Raw genomic sequence first — 8,260 nt, forward strand, 5'->3', positions numbered from 1 at the left:
ACCCCAAAAATGCCACCAAAAGGCTTACAGATTTAATAACTAAATTCAGTTGCATAGCTGGATACAAAGTCAACACTCAAAAATCAAGAGCATTCCTGTACACAAAGAAAAAACAGACTGAGAAAGAAATTAGTGAAACCACACCTTTCATAATAGCATCTAAAAAAATAAAATATTTAGGAATCAGTCTAACAAAAGAATTAAAAGATCTATACAGGGAAAATTAGAGTACTCTGAAAAAAGAGATTGAAGAAGAGTTCAGAAAATTGAAAGATACTTCTTGCCCATGGATAGGAAGACTCAACATTGTGAAAAAGGCCATACTTCCAAAATTGTTGTACAGATTCAATGCAATCCCAATTAAAATACCATAAGTATACCTCAAAGATCTACAGAAAGCACTCCTAAAATTCATCTGAACCAGAAGTTGCCTAGAATAGCAAAAGCAATCATGGGCAGCAAAACAAAGGCAGGAAGTATCACAATTCCTGACTTGAAATTATACTACAAGGGTATTGTGGTAAAATCAGCATGACACTGGCACAAAAACAGACCTGAAGATCAAGGGAACAGATTAGAAGATATAGACATAGCTACAAACACACTCAGCCACCTATCTTTGACAAAGGGGCCAAACATGTTCACTGGAAGAAACATAGCCTCTTTTAATAAATGGTGCTGGAAAACGTGGCTCTCCACATGCTGAAGACTAAAACTAGCCCTATGTCTATCACCATGCACTAAAGTAAAGTGAAAATGGATCAAAGATCTAAATATCAAAACAAAAACACTAAATCTACTGGAAGAGAAAGTAGGTAAAAATCATGAAGACATAGGGGTATGCAAAGAGTTCATGAACAAAAACCAAACTGCACAGGAAATATTTCAAAGAATCAACAACGGGGCTCTCATCTTATTGAAAAGTTTTTGCTCACTGAAAGAAATCATCAATAGAGTAAAACGAAAACCCACAAATTGGTAAAACATTTCAGCCAACTCCCCCTCAGACAAGGACTTCTATGTAGAACATATACAGAACTTAAAAACTCAGAACCCCAAAATTCAAAGACCCAACCCAAAACTGGGGATCTGAGATGAATACACACTTCTCAGATTAAGAAATACTAATGGCAAATATATATATGAAACGATGTTTAACATCATCAGTTATTCAAGAAATACAAATTAAAACAACACTGAGATTCCATCTCACCCCAGAAAGAATGGCTATCATCAAGAAATCAACCAATAACAAATGCTGGGGAGGTTGTGGGGAAAAAGGAGCCCTTCTCCATTGCTGGTGGTTGTGTAGATTTGTGAAACCACAGTGGAAATCAGTTTGGAGATTCCTCACAAAACTAGGATTAGAGGTCCCACTTAACCCAGCTATTCCCCTTCTGCATTTTTTCTGAGAAGAATTAAGAACATCATACCACAGCAATATATGTGCACCCCTGTTTAAAGCAGCACAGTTTGTCATAGCTAAATCTTGGAATCAACCCAAATGCCCATCAACTGAGGAATGGATAAAAAAGATGTGGTATTTTTATACAATGGAGTATCACTCAGCTATAAAAAAACATAAATTTGAGGCTTTAATAGGTAAATGGATGCAACTAGAGACCATACTCATAAGTGCAATAAATTGGATCCACATGTGTAAACATCATATTTCTCCCTAGTGTAAGAACCTGAAAGACTAAATAAAACCCAAAATGAACAACAGATATGAAAGGGAAAGACACTGCTCCAAGAAAGGAACAACTGGGATGAGGCAAAGAAGAAAAAGAAAGAACAAGATAGGATTCTTTAGATGTGTGTGTGTATATATATATAAATATATATATATATTTATATTTATATATATATCTCCATGGAGATATACATATATATTTATTTATATATGTATATATATATGTATATCTCCATGGAGATAGACAGATAGATAGATACCTGGGATAACTATATTGTTGATGTCTGGTGGCTTATTGAAAGGAACAGTTAATACTTAAAATTTTTAATATTTTGACCAATTTTGTATGCTTATATCTGGTAATCTGAGCAACTGATTTGAAGACAATATGCAATAGAACAACCAATGGTGAATTCCTACCATCTTGTCTATTGAAACTCTGTATCGTCTCTAATGGTTTTTTAATAATTATTTTTTTAAATTCTCTTTAATGGTTTGAACAATCTTCTTTCTAAAATTTGGTAATATGAGCACCTTATTTGAAGATGACAACATGTAATATAGCAACCACTGTTAATTCCTATCATTTTATTTTGAAATCCTGTATCATTTTTAATGTCCTTGCTTTGTTTTTTGTTTATGTCTGTGATGTTGATATTTTGCTATTGTTGTTTTTTTTTTTACTACTGTCTTTAAAATAGAAGAAAAAGAAATCACCAAGAGAGTAAAAACAAAACCTACAAATTGGGAAAAAATTTTTGCCAACTGTCCCTCAGACAAAGGACTTCTATCTAGAACATATAAAAAATTTTAAAAATCAAGCCCCAGAGTGGATTAAGAAACAAAATCCAACAATATGCTGTATACAGGAAACACATTTTACTCAAAAGGAAATCCATAGATTGAAAGTCAAAGGATGGAAAACAATCCTCCATGCAACGGGAACCCAGAAAAACACAGGTTTAGCTATTCTGTTTGCAGACAATGTAAACTTCAGGGGAACAAGGCTGAGGGGTGAGAAGGGCAGGAGAAATAAGAAGAATAGAGACATGCCATGTAGGGGAACATAATATCCCCAATTAATATAAACACTATGCCATAACATGAGCTAGGAGAAATAATATCACAAGTATGAAAAATGGGGTGGGGGAACCAGAGGAGGGGAAGGAGGTGGATTTAAAACAAAGAAACAAGCTGTGGTATGTACATGTAATCACTCACCAAGATGATCATAAACTGCATGACTTCTGAACATGAACTAATAAAATTTTAAAATTATTTTTGTTTTTAAAAATGCTTTAAAACTTTATATTAAATGCTTCAAAATTTTATATTAAAAAAGTGCTTAGTTGATGACTCCTTGCCTTAGACAATCAAAAGTAGATAAATTTGTAATTAGCAAGTCTTTTAAAATGCATTTCCTATTATGAAATAACAACCCTCTTTCCCTGAAAATAAGACCTAGCTGAAAAATAATGTTTTGAAAACTAGAGATCAAGACTACCAGTCCCAATCATCCTGTCCTTGCCTTATCTGCCTTAGAGAGCAGCCACTGAGCAAGAGAATAGTGGTGGTAGTGAAGGCAGGGTAGGCTTTTTGGAGCTGGCATTTTTCAATCTCCAGTTTGCAAGACTGATTATTTTCCAGTTAGGTCTTATTCTCAGAGAAGCATAGGTTTTCTAAAGTTTGATATTCAAGCCTGTGTCTTTCAAAAGTAACATTCAGGTTCCAACATTTCCAAACCTAGTTAACTCAACAAGGCATCTTGCTGTGGTGTGGTCTTAAGCCATGTGCTTGGGGGACTCGTTTACCAAGACTTTTGGATGACGGGGACTCTAACTTCATAAAGCCATCAGAATTTGATGGCTTTATTGGGTGGTGATGGAAAGTTAAATGTAGAGCCTAGGTTAAAGGACTGTGTCATGAAGGTATAACCTTGAGGACTACATCTTGTTTCTGGTCCCCCTTTCTACCTGGTTCTTCATAGTTCCTCTCCCTCTCTCTCCTTTCTAGCTTCCATGGGGTAAGCAGATTTGCACTGCCATGGCTTTCAACTGCAGGCCCCGAAATATCAGAGGCCAGTGATCATAAACTGGAACCATGAGCCATGAGCCAAAAATAAGTATTTCCAATTAAATTGATCTTCTCCAGTATTCTGTTCTAGCAGCAGAAAGCTAACACATATCTTAAGAAGAGTTTGTACCTACATTTAACTCTTCTCTTACTTCACCAGAGAATATTAGTGAAGATGTTGTAAGTGGTTTGCACTTCAAAGTGCTATAAACACAAACCCACACCAGAGGAATTTTTAGAGAACACATCATCCCAAAATAAATATTTTGTTAATTAGATTGTGCCATGGGTGAGGTCACATTTGAATTAAATCATGGATCAGTAGGCTAGAACCCTCACAACCTGATGACATGCTAATTGCTTCTGACTACATATACAGCTTAGATGAGTTTTTTTTGTGAAAATGAACTCTACTAATTGAATATGACTTTAAAAAATAATACATATTAGAAGTAGGAAAGGGAAAAAAAAGATGGTATAGAAGCTGAAAATGTGGTTGAGTCACAAAATGACCTCTTTAAAACCTCATAGAGTATATCTTTGGGGAAAATTTGTATTTAAAGTATAATAAATTATATGTGATTATTTTGGATATTGTCCTGACCTAGACTAATGTGATTATTGTTCAGTTATACAAAAGATGGTATAGCTTTCAGCAATCAAAGCAATTAATTGCTCCTTGGTTGTCAAATAATTAACATTCCATTTTGACCGAAATAGTAAGTCCACTTCAAATTATTCACATTACTTGATTTTACCATTATAATATCATTGTCCTCTTTTATTTTGTGAGTTGCATGGAATTCCTAGTGAGCCCTGTTTGGTTAATTGTTAAACCATGTTTTTTGTAGAATAATCTGAACTGGTTGAAGTTATAGATGGAAAGTGACTTTATTTTTCACTAATCACTGTCAAATGTGCTTAGGTAAATCCTTTGGTATATTTTGTGTTATTAACCAATTTCTTAATAAGGAACCACATGTCTTGGTTACTTTTCTCTTGTTGCTGAGACAAAATACCCAATGTCCAAAATTAAGGAAGGAAAGGTTTATTTAGCTCACTGTGGAGGTTTCAATCCATACTTGGGTGGCTCCAAGGCAGGGTGGGACATGGCAGAGGGTAATAGTTCATGGCAGGGAAGACAGCAAAAGCAACAAGAGCAGAAAAAAAAAAAAAAAAAAAACGGTGGAGTTGCGGCAAGCAGCCTCTTTCCCTCCCTTACATTATACGCTAACTACCTGCCCCAGAGCAGGTATAGCATTCACACCCATAATCCCAGCATTGGACCAAGGATCAATCAAAAATTGTAGAAGCCCACCCTATGACTTGCATGAGGCTTTGAGGGGACATACAGACACAAACTATAACACCACATAAATATGTACTCATTTTAGGTATAAATCCTAGTTTCATTAAAATTCATTTTCCTTTCTCCAGCTCAAGTCAACTCTGGACTAAAGAATCTGCCAAAGAAAAACATAGAATCTGCACCTTAATACCTACCTCCCCCTCAGCTACTCTATCCCACCAGTTCAGGGCAGGAAATGGATGTGGTAGAGTTGAGAAAAAATTGGCAAAAGTCATTTTACTTAAATATGTGTTTTAGCTCTCAGCTTGTTGATGTTCTCTGAGTGGTAGGCACAGCCAGCTTTGTGGGGTACAATAAATGCAGTGACCAGTGTGCCTCCTTGGAGTTTAGTGCCCTGCAATAGCCATCTTGAAATTTTTAATGCATTTTTAATTTGCTCTGTTAAGTGAATGAAGGAACAAGAAAGCATGTTCAGGGTGTGGTACACACAGTTCCTCTCCTTTTCCACCTCCCAACCCCACACTGCCCATTAACATTGCAGACTTTTGTGTTGAGGGCAACAAGACCCAGACACAGGGAGCATTAGCACTGCACACACATCTCACAGAATTTAGAGCTAGTCAGAGCAGACAACAACTCTGCCCTGTGCTAGCAGTACCATGGCGTCTGGAGGGTGACCCTGCTTGAGCAAGCATCTTGCTCACCTGTATCCAGGAGTCAGTGTATCCTGACTGGCAGCTTGCCCTCTCTTGAAGTTTGTCTGTTTGCTATGGGCCACGGCACAGCTGGATCTAGCAGACTGCTTCCCTGATCTCTCACAGGCTGAGGCAGAACAGGCTCAGTGATCAGCAGGACAGGCACTTCTGCAGCCATGGGCTAATATGTCCTGGACACTGTGGATGCACCTGGACACCAAGTGACACTGCAGGGCCCTGGGGGGCCTGAGAACATTTGTATTCATCCATAAAGTGCAGAGAGCAAAGTGTGACTTTTAACAACTAAAAAACACCATCATAATGAGACATGCTGAAAAGGCAGAATAGTTTTATATTTTAGTATCTTTTGTGACACTTTTTCAAACAAGGTGCTCTATACTTTCAATTTGCACTGGATCCCACAAATTACACTGCCAGCCTTGAGCCCTAGTGGCAAGTGTTCAAATGCTGAAGCTTTCCAACGATGCAGATGAAGGTTTGTTCTGTTTTTTGACAATCTCATCGGGGAACACTGAAATTAACCTTGAGATCCCTGACTCACCTCAGTCACCCAATGTCTTTTTTTCTATATGGGCCAGCAGACCTACTACCAACTAATGCTTGGCTTTTCTCACCTGCTACACCACTCTCTTTGGCGAGTACCTTCCAGACAATCTAATCGCAACAAATTTCTACAGCAAACAGCCCAGGCAGTGCTGGCAAACCTATGGAAAATGTGCCAGGGAGCTGTTTGTTATCACTGAAAGATTAATAGGTTCACCACCACTGGCCTAGAGTATATGCACGGGTCCTTCCCTGTTAAGGCAGGCGGCTGCACTCCACCTCTGTGCCCTCATGCCCTTAGTGCTTCCTTCAGGATCCTCCAGGTGAGAAGAGGCCATTTGTTTCTGTTTAACATTCTATCCTCAAACCCTCAAGGCTGTATTTCTGGGGTCCAAGAACTTCTTTTTTTGTCTTTTTGAGACAGGGTCTCACTATGCAGTTCAGGCTGGCCTTGAGCTTACTTTGTAGCCCAGGCTGGTCTCAAGCTCGCAATGATTCTCCTGCCTCAAGACTCCTGAGTGGCTGGGATTACAGGCATGTGCCAACTCCAAGCTTCCAAGAATTTTCTTTTTTTGAGATAGGATCTTGCTATGCAGTCAGGCTGGCCTTGAGCTCACTTTCTGGCCCAGGCTTGAACTTGCAAAGATCCTCCTGCCTCAGCCTCCCAAGTGCTGGGGTTACAGGTGTGTGTGCCACCACACCCAGCTTTCCAAGAACTTTCTAATCACACTGGGTTCATTTATAGTAGCACCTCTGTCTTGGTTACTTTCCTCTTGCTGCTGGGACAAAATATATCTGATGCCCAAAATTAAGGAAGGAAAAAAGTTTATTTAGCTTACAGATTGTGGAGGTTTCAGTCCACACTGGACTGGTTCCAAGACAGAGTGGCACATGGCAGAGGGTAAGTGATCACTGCAGCAGAACACAGCAAAAGCAACAAGCACAAAAGGGAGGAATGGCAGCAAGCAGCCTCTTTCCCTCCCTTACATTGTATGCAAACTACCTGCCCCAGGGAGGGTGTAACACTCACACCCATAATCACAGCACTGGATCATGGATCAATCACAAATCCTAGAACCCCATGACTGCATGAGGATTTGGGGGGCATGCAGACACAAACCATAACAAGCCCCAAGGCAGAGCAGTAGATCCCACAGTGCAACAAGCAGCCGACCAGATGACCTCCTACAGATTCACCCAGTTTTTGTTTTTATGGGTGTGGCCCTGACATCACTGTCACTTGGCCTGGGGGAGGAAGAGACATGGTATTAAAGTCTCTACTAGGTTAGTAATCTTCTATTTCCCAAAATGCCCTACATCCTAAATTTCCCTTAAATTTTTAATCTTCTCTTTATATACACTGAATTTGGGTAATGGTCATAAAACCTGCTTGGGTCATTTTAGCAAGTCATTTGAGGTCATACTTAGCACTTCCCCTCGAGAATGTGGTGGTACTTAACTGCAGTATAGTGTGAGTTTAAAAGTTGTGGAGGAGAAATTTGCTAATGTGAAGGATATTTTAGGATGTCATACTGGAGGTTCAAGCACTACTGGCATCTAATGAGTAGAGGTCAGGGATGCTGCTAAACAATCTACAATGCACGCTACAACCTTTCATGCAAAGAGGACTTAACCAACATGCCAATAGTACTAAGGTTAAGAATATAGCTCAGTGGTATACAAGCACAAGGTTCTAGGATCAAGCCTCAGCATGTTGAGTGGGTCTCAAAAGCCACGCTGCCTAGATTAAAATCTTAGCTCTACCTCTTATGTATCTGTGACCTTGGGCTGGAAATTTAGTTTCTTGATTCCTCAATTTCCTCATATGCAAAAAAAGGGCTTGGGGCTGGGCATTTAGCTCAGTGGCACAGCGCCTGTCTGGCAACCGCAAGGTCATGAGTTCGATTCCCAGTACCAGAAAAAAAA

This window comes from Chinchilla lanigera, unplaced genomic scaffold (genome assembly GCF_000276665.1).
Source record: "Chinchilla lanigera isolate Chin_1 unplaced genomic scaffold, ChiLan1.0 scaffold00006, whole genome shotgun sequence".
NCBI classification, from domain to species: Eukaryota; Metazoa; Chordata; class Mammalia; order Rodentia; family Chinchillidae; genus Chinchilla; species Chinchilla lanigera.